Consider the following 17,572-nt stretch of genomic DNA (forward strand, 5'->3'; position numbering starts at 1 on the left):
CCTGCTACCTTACTAAGTTCTTTGTTTTTTTTTTTCCAGAGGTACTGGGGATTGAACCCATGACCTCATACATGGAAAGCAGGCACTCAAACTACCAAGCTACATCCCCTCCTTTCTTTTTTTTCTTTCTGTAGTTCTTTTGGGTTTTTCAGATGTACTAGTATACCATCTACATATAGTGTTTTATCTTTTCCTTCCCAAGTCTTTTGTCATTTCTTTCTCTTGTCTAATTGCTTTGGCTGCACCTCCATATATGTCAAGCGGACTGATAAATAATAGCCATGATACTGGACATCCTTGTCTTATTCCTAACTTTAGTGAAACTGCGTTCAGTGTTTCCCAGATATGTAAGAGAATGGCTTTTGAACTATGATATTTATATGTATATTTGATGTTAAGAAAGTTACCACTGTTCTCTATTTTTTTTTTTTTCTTTTTTAAAGTCAGGGATGAATGTTGAATAGTCAAAATGATGTGTTATAGGCATTTATGAAGATTATCATGTGATTTTCCTCCTTAGATCTCTTTATAAGTTTATCCTAATGGATTTTCTACTCTTGAATTATTCTTACATTCTTAAAGTATATCCTATTTATTTTCTGTTTGTTAATGTTTTATTTGGGATTTTTGCATCAATATTATAAGATACTATTTTATTCCTTTTTTTCAGGTATTTTTAACAAGTTTTACTATCAACTTTTATTAAGGTGCATTTTGCAAATTCAATATTAAAAAAGGGGGGGCGTTCTGTGAGAACATTAGGATGGGGGATTTGGGAATTTATCAGGATGTGCACACAGGCATTTTTCCATTAGAAAATGCACATACATACACACACACTGAAAATTAGAACCCTCCTCCCCCCAGCACACACACTGACAAGAGGAATGCAGAGAGAGGGGCCTTAAGGCCAGAGCACTCTGGTGGGAGATGGTGGAAGACTGTGTCAGGCCACCCGCTGCGCTTGGCCGCAGGACATTGTCCCCCAGTGGTAGTTGATGTCCCTGTGGTTTGTAGGAGTCTCGGGCTAGTTTTTTTTTTTTTTTTTAAAGGACACTTTTATTCACATGTTTCCAAGTATTTTTAAATCATGTTTTGTGTCAATGTTGTGCTTGCTTCATAAAAAGAATTTGGGTGTTTTCATTTTTCTGTGCTTTCAAACAACTTAAACAGAATGGGCATTATCTGCTCTTTTAAAGAATTAGTAGAATTCTCTGGTGAAATTATCAGGGCCCACTGCTTTTTGCAGGGAGGAGTGGCTTTTAGATAACTACTTCTGTTCTTTAATGTAAAGTTGAAACTTTATCTCTTCTGGAGTCAGTTGTGGTAAATTATATTTTCTATGAATTGTCCATTCTTTCCAGGTTTTCAAATTTACACTGGGTTGTAGCCTCACAAGATTAAGGAAATCTCTGTTTCAGTGGTTATATCCCCTCTTTCATTTCTTATTTTATTTTTATATTTTTCTTGATTAGGTTACATAGTGGTTAATCTATTTTATTTTTGTATTACAAAGTTTAGCCTTCTTTATTTAATTATTCTTTTTAAAAGACTTCTGCTTTTATATTGGTTATTTCCTTCTTCCTGTTTTCCTTTGATTTATCTTTTTGTTTTTTATATTTTTCAAACTTTTGAGTTGGAAGTCTTATTCATATATTTCCATTCTTTCATTTTTATTGATATAATGTTTAAGTCCGTTGTAGAGAATATTGTCACATAGTAATATCTAACTGCAGGAGAGGCTAGGAAGTATGTTGTTATTTAGCCATTTGCCCATTATTTCTGTTATAGTGGTAGAAGTGGAGGCTGCTGGGTTTTTTGGTGGGTACCTGGGAGTCTCTGCCATATCCTTTTGACATTTTTAAAATAAAATAAATAATATATATATAATAAAATTTTAAAGTACAGAAATACATAAAGTGGAATGCAAATATCTCTCTTTTCCACCTTTCCTTATGTCTGTCTGTCTTCTCAGAGGTAACTATTAAGTTTCTTGTAATATCTTTCCAGAAAAAAAAATTATGCATATGCTAACTATATATCTATCTTTTGTTTTTGACTCAAAAAAAGATAGAAAGATAGTATTTTATGCACTGTAATTCTCTTCCACACACCCTCCCCCCCTCCTTCTTTCCCTATCAGGTCATACAGATTTACCTTAGTCATTATAATGATAATGTGATACTCCACTGTGTGGATGTACCATAATTTATTTAAACATTATCGATTGATATTTACATTATTTACCATTTTTAATGTTTATTACAAACACTGATGCAATATACATCTCTGGGTGTGTGTGTATATTTTGGTATATTTTTGTGAGTATATTCATTGGGTCACTACCCAGCAATGGAATTTGGTCTGTAAGTATGCGTATTTAAAATTGTAAGTTTAGGGACTGGACTTGGCCCAATGGATAGGGTGTCTGCCTAACACATGGGAGGTCCACAGTTCAAACCCCGGGCCTCCTTGACCCGTGTGGAGCTGGCCCATGCGCAGTGCTGATGCGCACAAGGAGTGCCCTGCCATGCAGGGGTGTCCCCCGCATAGGGGAGCCCCACGCGCAAGGAGTGTGCCCCGTAAGGAGAGCTGCCCAGTGTGAAAGAAAGTGCAGCCTGTCCAAGAATGGTGCCACACACACACGGAGAGCTGACACAGCAAGGTGACGCAACAAAAAGAAACACAGATTCCCAGTGCTGCTGATAAGGATAGAAGTGGTCACAGAAGAACACACAGCGAATGGACACAGAGAGCAGACAACTGGGGGCGGGGCAGGAAGGGAAGAGAAATAAATAAATCTTTTAAAAAAAATTGTAAGTTTAGGTGGCCTCCTAAGATCAAAACTTTCTACATATCCTCCAAAAACTATTTAGGTCAACAAGAAGAACAAATAAAACTACCGTTCGCATGCCTTTGGCATAATTGGAAGACAAAATACTATGAATTTCAAATAACTGTAAGTGGAACAGTAAACACCAATTTATAGGAGAACTGTGTTTTCAACACCGACTTCAGTTCCCTTTGGAGAGAAACTGCACAGAAGAGAGAAAAGAGGATTGAGACAAACTCTTTCCCAGAAAGAGAAAATTTACTCTAAAAGTTCTGAAGAAGAGTCATATATCAGAGCAGTGATTTCAGGGAAGAGATTTAAGAGTATACCTGTAATTTAAGAAGGCTGTCTTGGAAAAACATTGCTTCTAGGGAAGAAAAGGGTAAAAGGAAGGGAGAGACATCTTTGCTGACTGTGAAGTGAAGGAAAAATGAAGCAAGAGGGGTATCTTTATGTATCTGCAGGACAACCAAAAATGAAAGGACATGCTCCCCTCCTCCCATTGCCCTCCCTAAATCAAGACCCCTGTTTACTAAACTGCACTTTGCCATAGTGACAGAAGAGGGGGCTCTTGAAATAGAATCTTGTTTGTCATCCCAAATTGTCAACCATGCCCACAAATGCAGGTACAAGTAGTCTCCATTTATATAAACTGCTCTAAGAAAACAAAAAATGAGAATTAAAACATTTCAGTTGATGAACCTTCACCCCAATGTAAAAATCAACCATGAAGTAGATGATCACACTATAGTCTGAAATCAATAACTTCCAATAAGCATTTGAGAATATGAAAGTCAGAAACTCAGAAACTAAAATGACAGAATGGGCAAAAATAGGAAGGAGTAAAATTAGAGTTGATTGAATTCAGAAAATAGGAGAAAAAAAGATAATCACATATGAGAAATGAAGACAAAATTATAAAGTACTCAAAGGGGACTAGATTTGAATGAAAACTTAATAAGCATTGAAAAAAAAAAAAAGGGAAAATAAGAGAATGAAAATAAGAAGGAAAGAAGTAAGACATGTCAGAGAGTAGTTAACATAGAAGACAAGCAAAGCAGACCAAACATACATATTATTGGAGTCTCTGAAAAAGAAAAACCAGTGAAACTGAACTAATATTTAAAATTTAATCCAGAAAATCATTCTAGAAATGAAAGGACCTTAATGTAGATAATGAAGGGCTCACTGAGTACATGGGGAAATTGACTCAGAAAGACTAAACTTGAGAAAAAGAAAAATCCTCAGGACCGTCAGGCAAAAATATCAAGTAAATTACATGAACAGGAGAATTAAAGTGGCATTAGACTTCTCAAAAACAACACACAAAGGGAAGTAGATAAGGCTCAAGTGATAGGGCCTCCGCCTACCATATGGGAGGACCTGGGTTCGATTCCTGGGGCCTTCTGGTGGAAAAGTAGAAGAGAAAGCATGCCTGTGCAGCGAGCCAGTGCCCATGCAAGTGCCCGTATGGCGGGCCTAGTGCCCACGTGGTGAGCTGAGTGCCCACGTCGTGAGCCATTGCTCGTGCAGGCAAGCCACGCAGCCAGATGATGACGCAACAAAAGAGGGACAAAGGGGAGCTCCCAGTCAAGGTGAAGCGCAGCAGAAACCAGGAACTGAGGTGGTGCAATTGACAGGGAACCTCTCTTCACATCAGAGGTTTCCAGGTTTGAGTCCCGGTGAATCCTAGAGGAGAAAAAATGAGAACTAGATAGAGAAGATCACACAATGAATGGACACAGCAGAAAAAACCCAGCAGGGTCAGGGGGAGGGGAAGGGGGGAAAATAAATAAATCTTTTTAAAAAAAGGCAACACACCTAGCAAGCCAACAATGGAAAAGTATTTTCAGTAAATTCAAGGGAAGAATATATGACTAAGGATTTTATATCTATCCAAGCTGACCTTCAAGTATTAAGATTATAGAAAACCAATTGTAAACATGCAAGAACCGAGAAATGCACTAGAGGATGAGCTTCATCCAACCAAGGTATGACAGGAAATTTCAGCAAAAGGAAAAATACAGATCTTCCTAAACAAAATAAAACATATCACGTAAGGAAACAGCGGATTTAACATGATATATGCAGTAATTATAACAAAATAATATGACCAAAAAACCAAGTGTCATATTAATAAATGTGAGTGGGCTTAACCTTCTTATTAAAAGAAAAAGAGGTTCAACTTAGTTCAAGCAAGACCAATTATGTGCTATATTTAAGAGACACTTAACATGATTCAGAAAGGCTAAGAATAAGGAATGGGCAAAGATATACCAGGAAAATAAACAGCATGAAAGCAGTGTTTGTGATTCTTGTATCAGACAAAGTAAAATTCAAGCCAGAAAGTATTAACCATGACAATTTTCAAAAGCTAATTTCACAATGGTGATCTAAAAGCAAAATATCTATGCACCAAATAATAGAGTAAGCCCCTTTATAAAGCAGAAACCATAGGAGATCCAAGGAGAGATAGCTAGAAACACATTAATAACATGAGCCTTAAACACACCATTCTTGGAACAAGAGTGGTCAAATGCACAAAAGTAAGTACAGTACAACAGATCTAAACAGCATAATAAGATAGAACTTATGGATGTATTTTAGACTTAAAACCCTGGTAACAAACAATTAACCTTATACTCAGGGACATTTTGATGATTCACAAAAGTTGATCATGTATTAGGTCAGAAAGAACATCATTAAATATAATAAAGCAGAAATATTACTAACAACTCTAAGACCAGAAATTAATAACAAATAAACAAAAGCACCTTTCTGCCTGGATATTTAGTGTCTTCTATTAAACAATTCTTAGGTGAACAGGGGACGTGCAAACCAAACTGACAATTTCTATAAGAAAAAAAATGAACACAGTACATATCCAAATCTATGGATTGCATTTAAAGCAATGTGCAGAGAAAAATTTATAGCCTTATATACTTAGCGAAAATAAAAGAGGGAAAATAAATGATTTAAATTCCCAGCTCAGAAAGCCTTGAAAAAAATATCAGATTACCCAAAAGAAATCACAGGAAAGGATTTAATAAGGATAAAAGCAGAAATTCATGAAGTAGGGACAACAGATGTAAAATACTTCTAATAAAATAGAGCAACCATTAGCTTAATCAAGAAAAAAGGGTTGGAAAGCACAAATGCAAATATGAAGTAAAAAGAGGACTAACCATTGAAAGAGGAGAAATTATAAAATCCCGAGAGAGTAGACCAAATGGACATTTTCCTAAGAAAGTACAGTTTACCAGAAATTGACCCATTAGTGGTAGAGAACTAATCAATATAGCCAGGAGGAAATACTTTACACACACAAAAAAGCAAAACCTTCCAACTTCTTTTTATGATGCAAGTATAACAACATTGATACCTCTTATGGGTTGAGTGCATTCTCCAAAAAAGTGTTCAGGTCCTACCCTGGTCCTGTGAATGCCATCCTATTTAGAAACAGTATCTTTGAAGATGTGGTGACTTGAGATGAGGCCAAACTGGTTAGGTGGCCCTCGTCCCACATGCCTGGAATCCTTCTAAGAGGAGATTGTGACAGACGCAGCAAGTTGCCATGCGGCAACTGAGGCACAGAAGGCCAAGAATGACCAGCACACAGCTGGAGCTAGGAGGAGGCAGGAAAGGATTCTCCCCTGGAGGGTTCATGGAAAGCCTGGTCTTGCCGACACTTTGATTTCAGACTTCGAGCTTCCAGGACCCAGACAATGCCTGTCGGCTGTGTTGAGCCATCCACTTTGTGGTACTCTGTTATGGCACTCTAGGACACTAAGACAATACCTGAACCTGATCAAGGCAGTGCTTAAAAGGAAAACTTGAGGTTAGTTTCATCAATATTGATGACACAATGCTAAGTAAAATATTATCTAACAGACTTGAATGCTATGTTAAAATTACACATGTTGGCCAAATGCGATTCATTCTAGATGGGTTCTCTATTAGGAAATCTAGAAATATAGTCATGGACATAAAGGAGAAAAACATTTGGTTATTTTCATAGATGCTGAGAAAAGCCTTAAAGAAAATTCAAGATAAAATATTTATTAATAAACTTAATTGGAAGTGTACAAAGGCCGTATGGGGGGAATTTAAAAATACTTCTGAAAAATACAAAAGTAGACTTGAACAAATGGAGAGACAGCCCTGTTCCTGAATATTGGGTTATCATCATAAAAATGTCAGTTCCTGTTTAGATTGCTTATAAATATAAGGTAGTCCCAGTAAACATAATTTTTTTTTCATAGAACTAGGTAAATTTATGCAAAAGTTCATATGGAAAAATGAAAATCCAAGACTAGCTAGGAATATACTGCAATAGAAAAGCTGCAGGGAGAATAGCTCTATCATATCATCTGTTAAAACATACCATAATTAAAACAGTATGGTACTGGCACATAAATAGACTAGTGCAATAGAATAGAAAAGACAGAAATAGATGCAAAAACATACAGAATTTTAGTGTATTCAAAAGGTACCCGGTTTGTTCCCTCTTCTCTCCCTTCCTCTCCTCTCCTCTTTGCCCAGCCTTTCCTCACCACCCTTCCACCCCGCTTGGTGAGGTGCTCTTTTCCCCTGGCAGGCAGGCAGGCAGGATGGAGGCCTGGCTGCAGCAGTGAGCTAAACTCCAGTGTCCCACCTGCATCAAGTTGGTGCATCCAGGGCTCGTACTTCTGCTCACAGGAATGTTTTAACTACCCACAGGAATCTTTTAAAGAAACTTGTGCTACTAACAAGTTACAGCATAAGAAAGCAAAAGAAGAAAAGGCAAAGCAAGTAGTGTCTTCCTGGAGTGTAGAAGGTGATATTAATCCCGACCCATGGGCAGGTAATTGATACACTGGTAAACTCAGACCACATTATCCACTGCTGCCATCAAGGCCAGTACCAAGTTATGTTCAAAGGCTAGGTTGTGCACATTAGCCTTAAGGAATGTCTGGATCTGAACAGGCTCTTAAAGGTACTTCTGAAAATACTCTGGACTGATGATTAGAAGGGCTGCGACTTCTATGTAGGCTTGCTAGACTAATACTGGACATTGCTACTGAGACGATTAAACCAGGTGTAACTAATGCAGAAACAGATCATGTTGTACACTTGCGTGCATTGCAAGAAATTGTCCATCTCCACTGAATTATAATTTACCAAAGTCTTATACCTCAGTGAATAAAGTCATCTGTCATGGAATTCCAGACAAAAGGCCATTTGGTTTATGAATTCCAGAAGTACATATTGGATTATGTTTGTGAACTGGTCTGTTCCTCCGGGCATATTGGATTGTGTTGGATTCAGAAGCTTCACTTTTACTTGATTAAATTATGATTAAGGCTCTGATTGGGCCACATCAGTAGGATGTTGAGGGGCGGGGACTCACAGAGAAAACTATACAGCAGGGGAGTTAGTTGGAGTTTTGGATGCTGGAGCCCTGGGAAGTATATACACAGAGAAGCAGATAAATGGGGAAAGAGAGAAGGCTCCATTAGACACGGCAGAAGCCCCAGGAAGAGAGACCAGCCGTTTGTCTGACAGTTTACAGCTGACCTTTGTGGAGAGAACAGAGCAGCTGAGCCTGGAGAGGAATGAGCCCCAGGAGAGAGACAAGACTTATCCCAGCCTACAGCAGATTGTGGAAGAAGCAGGGACCACAGAGCCTTAAGAGGAAGAGGAAGCCTGAGCCTTTGCAGACGTCAGCAGCCATCTTGTTCCAGCACGTGGCAACAGACTTTGCTGAGGGAAGTAACTTATGCTTTCTGGCCTGGTAACTGAAAGCTTCTACCCCAAATAAATAGTCTTTACAAAAGCCAACACTTCTGGTATTTTGCATCAGCACCCCTTTGGCTAACTAATGTAGAAATGAATCCAGACTCTGTATGAGTGCCTGATGCAAGCGGTTGATGCAGAAAATCTGGTGCTCGATAACAGAATTGGGAAGCATTATCCAGAAGCATGCCCAAGCAAATGGGTTTTCAGTTGTTCTAAGCTACTGTGGGCATGGACTCTACAAACTTTGCATATAGTCCCTAATGTACCCCACAATGCCAGAAATAAAGCCGTTGGAATTATGAAGGTGGACCATATATTTACAGTTGAGCCAAAGATTTGTGAGGGCGGGTGGCAGGATTAAACCTGGCCAGATGGTTGGACCGCAGTGACGAGCAGCGGGAAGCGGTCTACGCAGTTCGAGCACTCTTCACTGGTCATGGACACTGGTTGTGAAACCCTAACCTGGCAACTTGGCAGTGCACAGCCTCATGTCATGTCCCAATTTTACTTTCTCTCAAGATGGTATCATACCTTATGGCTGTACTATACATTTTGTTGAGAGTACAGACAAGAAGAGGAAATTTTTATCACTTGTTTTGTTTTGACTGTAGCTAAGAAAGGACTAGAGCATTTGATGTATATCTGCAAGAACTTCTCTTGGGTCTGAAAAAGCCCAGAAGAATAAAGGAAAAATTTCTCACCTCTTTTCAATGTCCATTCTTTCCCCTCCAGTAATCCCTGGACCCCTGTTTTCTCATTTTCTCTTTGAACACTTTTACTTAAACCAACTTCTAGTTGCTTTTATCACTGCCACAAACAGCCATCAAGAGCTAGCTACTTTTCCAGGTAAATGTTGAAGATGAGAATCCTTGAAACTTCAGCAACATATGTTGCTCCAGATTTTAAAAATTAAGTATATATATGAAAAAATGTAGACATTTTGAGTTCCATATACAAAATTACTGAACACTATGTGACCCAGGGTTTGTGTTGATTCTGCTCTGATGGGGTTGTACGCTGTCATAGTGGACATATAGTTTGCAGTAGTTTAACTCTCAGTTGTGATCTGCTGTGCCCATCGCCGTCCCTGTCCCCATCTGCTCCCCTCCCGCCCCAACTAATCATTACCCTTGTAATTGTGCTTAAGGAAACAGTCAGTGAGACTTTCTCTCTGACGTGGGCTCTGTGTTTAAAAAGTGGAAAAAGTTGTCAGACTTTAAAAAATCTAGTTTATGGCAAAAATAGCAATGCTTCAGGTCATGACTGGGTGTTGCAGGACATGAGAATGTTGCAATACACTGCTCTTTCAGACCTCTGGTCAGAAACGAAAAGCCCATTTTCTTCCCCTCTATTTTATTTCAAGAATATGCTTTGGATGTCCTCAGAAGAGGGTGGGGGTTGTCCTGTGGAGAATGATGCAGAAGGACAGTTCTGGAATCTGTCCAGCTGTGGGCAGAGTAAGTCTGGTTGGCTGTTAGGTTCTAACATTTAGTCAATGACACCGATGAGAAAAACTACTTAGAAGACCCTAGGAGCGGGATGCAGCTGCCCTTCTTGAGGTGCTGAAAACATCCACTGCCTTTGCACAGTTGGCCCTTTTCAGTGTTTCAGTCCAAATAGAAGAGTATCCAGTGACATCAGGGCATAAATTCATTGTCATGAGAGTGTACTTGATTACTGGGAATCTGGTGAATTTCTTGTAATAAAATTTGATACCACTAGCACATTTTATTTGTAAGAGGACAACTTCTATCACAGAGTGCCTCAGACCTTTACTGTTTTAAAAGAGTCATGATAATGTTTTCATTACTTTTATTATTTTAATGATTTAGTAAAGTGATTGCATCTGGTGTCACCTTTTGGGGATATGTGTGTGAAGTTTTTAACAAAGTGTAATATTTGTGAATGGAATACCTTGTAATGTGAATGGTAATATAATGTGTAAGGAAGATGGAGGAGTAGAGAGGGAGAAAGATCACTTCTCTCCCAGGAAAAGGCAGAGACTGTCTGAAGGGCTGCTCTGGACTCAGAACACTCAGAGAAGGTGAGACGACACCCAGAAGAGAGAGGGGCAAAGGAAAGGAACCTCAGCTGCTGGGAGAGTCCCGAGGGTAAAGCTGCAGCAGCAGTAGCTGGTGGCAGTTCCCCTCCTCTTGGAGCAGTCTGCGGGCTGCAGTGGCTGTGGACTGAGCGGGCTGCAGGGGTCTTCTTCCCCAAGAAAGGGGAGAGGAAGGGACATAGTCTACAGCAAATTCAGATGCAAAACATCCAACCCTCTCAGTCACCCTCCCTCTTGACTGGCACTTGTTGAGGCCAAAGAGAGGAGTGAAACTATTTCCTGCCTGGGAAAGGGGAGAGGGCGACCAGCAATGGTGGGAGAACAGCCTCTGAGAAAGTTTGAATTGCCTCCAGGCAGGAGCCTCCCTCACGTTGTGGTGGTTATTGCACCAACACACTGTGACTAGGCTTTGCACTGAGAGGGCTGCCAAAGAGCACTATCTGCTAGTGGACCAAGGAAATGCATGTGAGGAAGTTCAGAGTAAATAAGTAAGAGAAGCTTTTTCTGGTCTTAAAGTCACCTGGCCTCAAGGCACTTAGAAGCAGGTCTGCAACCTATTACTGGTGTATGCTCAGATTTGAGCAACTGACAGGGTCAATGCTAAAGACTTAGAACAGGTTGAACCATGACTCAAAGAAATGCAGTAATGTACAGTCTCCTGCCACTCAATTCCTAAAAAAGAGAGAGAACTTGATCATCAAAATCAATTTACCATTATAATCAGATGCCTAGACATCAGCAAAAATTACAAGCCAAATAGAAGGAATGGCCCAAGCAAAGGAATATAACACAGCCCCAGATAAGACACAGGGTTTGGAACAACTAATCAATTCATACGAATTTCCAAAATCAAGTTAAGGAGTTGAAAGTATGACTAAAGAGATAAAGAACATCAAGAAGACATGAGGGAGAAGCAGTAGTGGCTCAAGCAATTGGATGCCCACCTCACTCATGGGAGGGCCCGGGCTCAGTTCCCAGTCCCTCCTAAAGAAGATGAGTTGCAACGAGCTGCCACAGGTTGGGAATGGAAGTTGCTCAAGCAGTGGGCACTTGTCTCCCACATGGGAGATCTTGGGTTCGGTTCCCAGTGTCTCCTAGTAAGATGAGCAGACAATGAGCAGACGAGGGAGCCATCTCGGGAGGGGGGTATTAAAAATAAAAACAAAGAAGACATGAGGGAACACAAAGAAGAATTTGAAAACCTGAATAGAAAAATAACAGCGCATGGGAATGAAAGTCATGTTAAGTGAGGTTAAAAACACATCAGAAGCATACAACAGCAGACTTGAAATGATAGAAGAAAGCTAAGCGATAAGACAAAACTGAAATTGAAGAGAATATAGAGAGAAAAGACTGGAAAAAATTGAATGGGGGCTCAGGGTGTTGCATGATAACACGAAATGCAGCAACATATGTGTCATGGGGGTTCCAGAAGGTAAAGGGGAGAAGCTGTAGAAAGAGTACTTGAGGGAATAATGGCTGAAAATTTCCCAACTCTCATCTAAGAGAAGAATATACATATCCAGGAAATATAAGCCTACTCCAATCAGAATAAATCTGAATAGACCTATCCCCAGACACAATATTCAGAATGCCAAATGCCAAAGAGGAGAAAATTCTGAAAGCAAGGAAGAAGCAAACCATCACATACAAGGAACACTCAGTGAGGCTTAGTGCGGATCTCTCTTCAGAAACCATGGAGGTGAGAGGGCACTGGTATGATAAAATTAAAGTACTGAAAGAGAAGAACTGCCATCCAAGAATTCTTTGTCTGGCAAAACTGTCCTTCAAATATGACAGTGAGTTTAAAATATTCATAAATAGAAAATAAGAGAGTTCGTAAACAAGAATCCAGCTTTGCAGGAAACACTAAAGGGATTTTTGCACCAAAAAAGAAAAGAGAAGAGAAAGAGGCTTGTAGAAGATTGTAGAAATGAAGATTATCAGAGAGAGTAAGGAAAACTGTAAAGGATGGACAAAAATAAGATATGACATAGGAAAGTCAAAGGATAAAGTGGTTGAAGTAAATAATGCCTTTACAGTAATAACATTGAATGTTAATGGATTAAGCTCCCTAATCAGAAGACATTGGCTGACAAAATGGATAAGAAAACATGAACCATTCATGTGCTGTCTGCAGGAGTGTCACCTTAGACTCAGGGATGCATATAGACTGCAAGTGAATGATTGGGAAAAGACATTCCACGCAACCAGTAACCGAAAGGAGCAGGGGTAGTTATACTGGTGTCAGACAAAACAGACTTTAAATGCAAAACAGTGATGCAGAAGGCCATTATATATTAATAAAAGGGACAATCCACCAAGAAGAAGTAAGATGCCTCAAAATCCATGAAGCAAACTCTGGCAAGAATGAAAGGAAAGATTTCTCTACAGTAATAGTTGGATGCTTCAACATGCCACTTATGTCAATAGATAGATCAACTAGACAGAAGAACAACAAAGAAACAGAGAACTTGAACAATATGGTAAAAGAGCTGGACCTGACAGGCATATACCGAACACTGCATCCCAAATCAGCAGGAGACACATGCTTCTCAAGTGCTTATGGATCTTTTTCTAGGATAGATCTCATGTTGGGCCACAGCAGAACTCTCAGTAAATTTAAGACAATTGAAATTATACAGAGCATCTTCTCTGATCATAATGGAGTAAATCTGGGAATCAATAATAGATGGAAAGGGGAAAATTCACAAATATATAGAGGCTAAAGAACATACTCCTAAATAATCAGGGGGTCAAAGAAGAAATTGCAGGAAAAATTAGATATCTTAAGATTAATGAAAACGAGAACACAACTAATCAAAATGTGGGAAATGAGAAGCAGATGTGGCTCAACTGATAGAGCGTCCACCTACCATATAGGAGGTCCAGGGTTCGATACTCAGGGCCTCCTGGCCCGTGTGGTGAGCTGGCCCATGAGCAGTGCTGCCGTGTGCAGGGAGTGCCGTGCCATGCAGGGGTGTCCCCCACATACGGGTACCCCACACGCAAAGAGTGTGCCATGCAAGGAGAGTCGCCCTGTGTGAAAAGCTCAGCCTGCCCAGGAGTGGCGCTGCACACATGGAGAGCTGATGCAGCAAGATGATGTAACAAAAAGAAACACGGATTCCCAGTGCCGCCTGCCAAAAATCAGTGCTGCCTGCCAAAAATGCAAATGGACACAGAAGAACACACAGTGAATGGACACAGAGAGCAGACTATTGGGGTGGGGGAGGAAGGGGAGAGAAATAAAATCTTTAAAAAAAAGAGGGGGGCATTAATCTTACAAAACAAACAAACAAACATGGGATCTGCAAAGGCAGTGCTGAGAGGGAAATTTATAGCCCTAAGTACCTATATTAAAAAAGAAGAAAGAACTAAAATCAGACACCTCACTGAATAACTAGAAAAAGAATAGCAAACCAATACCAAAGCAAGTAGAAGGAAAGAAACAATGAAGATTAGAGCAGAAATAAATGAAATTGAGAACAAAAAACAATATAGAAAAGCAAAAGCAAAAGTTGGTTCTTTGAGAAGACCTATAAAATTGACAAATTCTTAGACTAACAAAAAAAAAAAGATGTAAATAAGTAAAATCAGGAATGAATGGGGGGACATTACAACTGACCCCAGAGAAATAAAAAGGATCATAGAGGGTATTATGAGAAACTGTATGCCAACAAACGAGACAACCTAGATGAAATGGACAAATTCCTAGAAATGCACCAACCTACACTCATGCTACAAGAAATACAAGAACTAAACAAACCAATCACCTTTAAAGAGATTGAAGCAGTCATCAAAAATCTCCCAACAAAGAAAAAGTCCAGGACCAGATGGCTTCACAGTTGAATTCTACCAAGCATTTTGAGAAGAATTAACACCAATCTTGTTTCAACTCTTCCAAAAAATTGAAGAGGAAGGAAAATTACCCAACAAATTTTATAAAGTTTAAATCACCCTAATACCAAACGCAGGTAAAAATATTATAAGAAAAGAAAATTACAGACCAGTCTCTCTAATGAACATAGATGCAAAAATTCTCAACAAAATATTTGCAAGTCAAATCCAAAAGCATATTTAAAGAATTGTACACCACAATCAAGCAGGATTTATTGGTGGTATGCAGGGGTGGGTCAACATAAGAAAACTAATTAACGTAATACACCATATCAACAAATTGAAAGAAAAAGCGATGATCATTTTGATCGATGCAGAAAAAGCATTTGACAAAATCCAGCATCCTTTCTTGATAAAAGCACTTCAAAAGATAGATATATGAGAAAGTTCCTCAAAATGATAAAGGGCATATATGAAAATCCCACAGCCAACATTGTATCAATGGTGAGAGATTGAAAGCTTTCCCTCTAAGATCAGGAACAAGACAAGGATGCCACGGTCACCACCATTATTCAACCTTGTATTAGAAGTTCTTGCTAGAAAAATCAGGTAAGAAAAAGAAATGAAAGGGCATCCAAATTGGAAAAGAGGAAGTAAAACTCTTATCACTGTTCACAGATGACATGATCCTATATTTAGAAAATCCTGAAATATCTACAACAAAGTTGTTGGAGCTAATAAATGAATTTAGCAAAGTGACAGGATACAAAACCCACATGTAAAAATCAGTAGTTTCTATACACTAGTAGTGAGCAAACTGAGAATATCAAGAAAAAAAATCCTTTTATAATATCAACAAGAGGACTGAAATATCTAGGAATTAATTTAACCAGAATATAAATGATCTGTATTCAGAAAACTATAAAACACTACTAAAGAAAGCAAGAAGACCTAAAACAATGAAAGGACATTTATGTGGGATTCTAAATATCGTGAAGATGTCAATTCTACCGAAACTGATTTATGGATTCAGCACAATACCAATCACAATTCCAATATCCTACTTTACAGAAATAGAGAAGGCAATTACGATGGGCAATATCGATGATAAGTTGGACGGTGTGGTTTGGCAGTGGTGGGGGGGATAATGATACAGTGATGTGATCGGGTTCTTTGGTGCAGGAATGTGAAGGGGAGAAGAGTGTGTGGGGTTGGGTTGGACTATCCACGGAACTGGGGGAGGGTTGGAGGAAGGAACATGTGAACTCTGGGGATTTACAGGTCTGTAGTTAAAACTACAATAGTGGGAAACGGACTTTGGCCCAGTGGTTAGGGTGTCCGTCTACCATATGGGAGGTCTTCAGTTCAAACCCCGGGCCTCCTTGACCCGTGTGGAGCTGGCCATGCGCAGTGCTGATGCGCGCAAGGAGTGCCCTGCCACGCAGGGGTGTCCCCGCGTAGGGGAGCCCCACGCGCAAGGAGTGCGCCCGTGAGGAAGGCCGCCCAGCGTGAAAAGAAAGAGCAGCCTGCCCAGGAATGGCGCCGCCCACACTTCCCGTGCCGCTGACGACAACAGAAGCGGACAAAGAAACAAAACGCAACAAATAGACACCAAGAACAGACAACCAGGGGAGGGGGGCAGGATTAAATAAATAAATAAATCTTTCAAAAAAAAAACTACAATAGTGGGGATGTTCTGGCAAATACAGCAGGGGAGGGTTATTGGTGTAGGTTGTTGGGGGTTGGGGATATGTAGGATACAGCGTATCCGGGGTGTTCCTCTGTGGAATATGAAAGTTTTTACCTTGTCATAGCGTGTTATCTCAGTGGGTGGAGAGCCACATAATAAACAAGAAAATATTAAATTCCCATCCTGGGGAGTCCTGCTGTGTTCTCAAAGGGGCAGGAATCTCTTGAGAGCATAGGCAGTGTCTAATAAAAGAAAATAGACCAATATGTCAAGCCCTCAATATTATTTCAAGTACCTATGAACCTTATTCTTCAAAAATTGAAACTTAGTGGTTAACATAGGTTCTGAGGAGAGGGGGGAGGAAGAACAGAATAATTGGAACATAGGACATTTTTAGGGCATTGGAATTGTTCTGCATGATCTTGTGATAAGAGATAAAGGCCATTTTAAATTTTGTCAAAACCTGTAAAAGAGGGAAGCGGCTGTGGCTCAAGCAGTTGGGCTCCTATCTACCAAATAGGAGGTCCAGGGTTCGATGCCCAGGGCCACCTGGTGAAGGCAGGCTGGCCCGTGTGGTGAGCTGGCTCATGCGGAGTGCTGGCCTGTACAGTGTACTGCCCTGGGCAGAAGTGCTGCCCTGTGTAGGAGTGCCGGCCCACGTGGAGGGCTGATGCAGCATGATGACTCAAAAAAAGAGACACAGAGGAGAGACAATAAGAGACAGAGAAGATCAGGGAGCCGAGATGGTGCAAGAGAATGATCGCCTTTCTCCCACTCCAGAAGGTCCCAGGATCGGTTCCCAGAGCTGTCTAATGAGAATACCAGGAGACACAGAAGAACACACAGCGAATGGACACAGAGACAGACAATGGGGGGAGGGAGAGATAAATAAATAAATAAATCTTTTTAAAAAACTGCAGCAAACCTATAAAAGTTTACGGTGCAAAATGTAAATCACTGACCTTGGTTAGCATTGCTTCATCAATTGTAACAATTCACATGTAAAATGTTAATAGGGGAGAGTGGGAGAGGGAGAGGGCATTGGGTATATGGGTATTCCCTATATTTTCTATGTGACTTACCTATCATCTAAAGCCTCTTCGAAGATAAAGTGAAAAAATTGAGACACTGGGGGGACATATGGAAGATGTTGTCACTGTACATAAAAGACAATAGATCTTACAGTGATGAATAGGTCTTACACAAAATAAAATTTTTGTATTTTATTTTTTATTATAATTTTATTTTCTTATTTTGTGTTTTTTTTTGGCTCTGATTTTGGGGTTGTTTTGGATTGCAGAAGTGTCACAACTGTGGCAGGGAGGATTCCTTGTGCAGGTGTCAGTGTTGGGGGATATGTGGGAGGGGTGCA

General features: G+C 39.8%; 1 protein-coding gene and 1 pseudogene across 1 annotated transcript in view; both read left to right on the plus strand.

The window, feature by feature from the left end:
* PCCB (propionyl-CoA carboxylase subunit beta) overlaps positions 1-17,572 on the plus strand; it is a 112,495-nt gene that overhangs the window by 70,325 nt on the left and 24,598 nt on the right. The gene's annotated exons all lie outside the window — the stretch shown is intronic.
* Positions 3,444-9,488, plus strand: LOC139438744 (methionine aminopeptidase 1-like; annotated as a pseudogene).

The sequence above is a fragment of the Dasypus novemcinctus genome, chromosome 4 (assembly GCF_030445035.2).
Source record: "Dasypus novemcinctus isolate mDasNov1 chromosome 4, mDasNov1.1.hap2, whole genome shotgun sequence".
Classification (NCBI taxonomy): domain Eukaryota; kingdom Metazoa; phylum Chordata; class Mammalia; order Cingulata; family Dasypodidae; genus Dasypus; species Dasypus novemcinctus.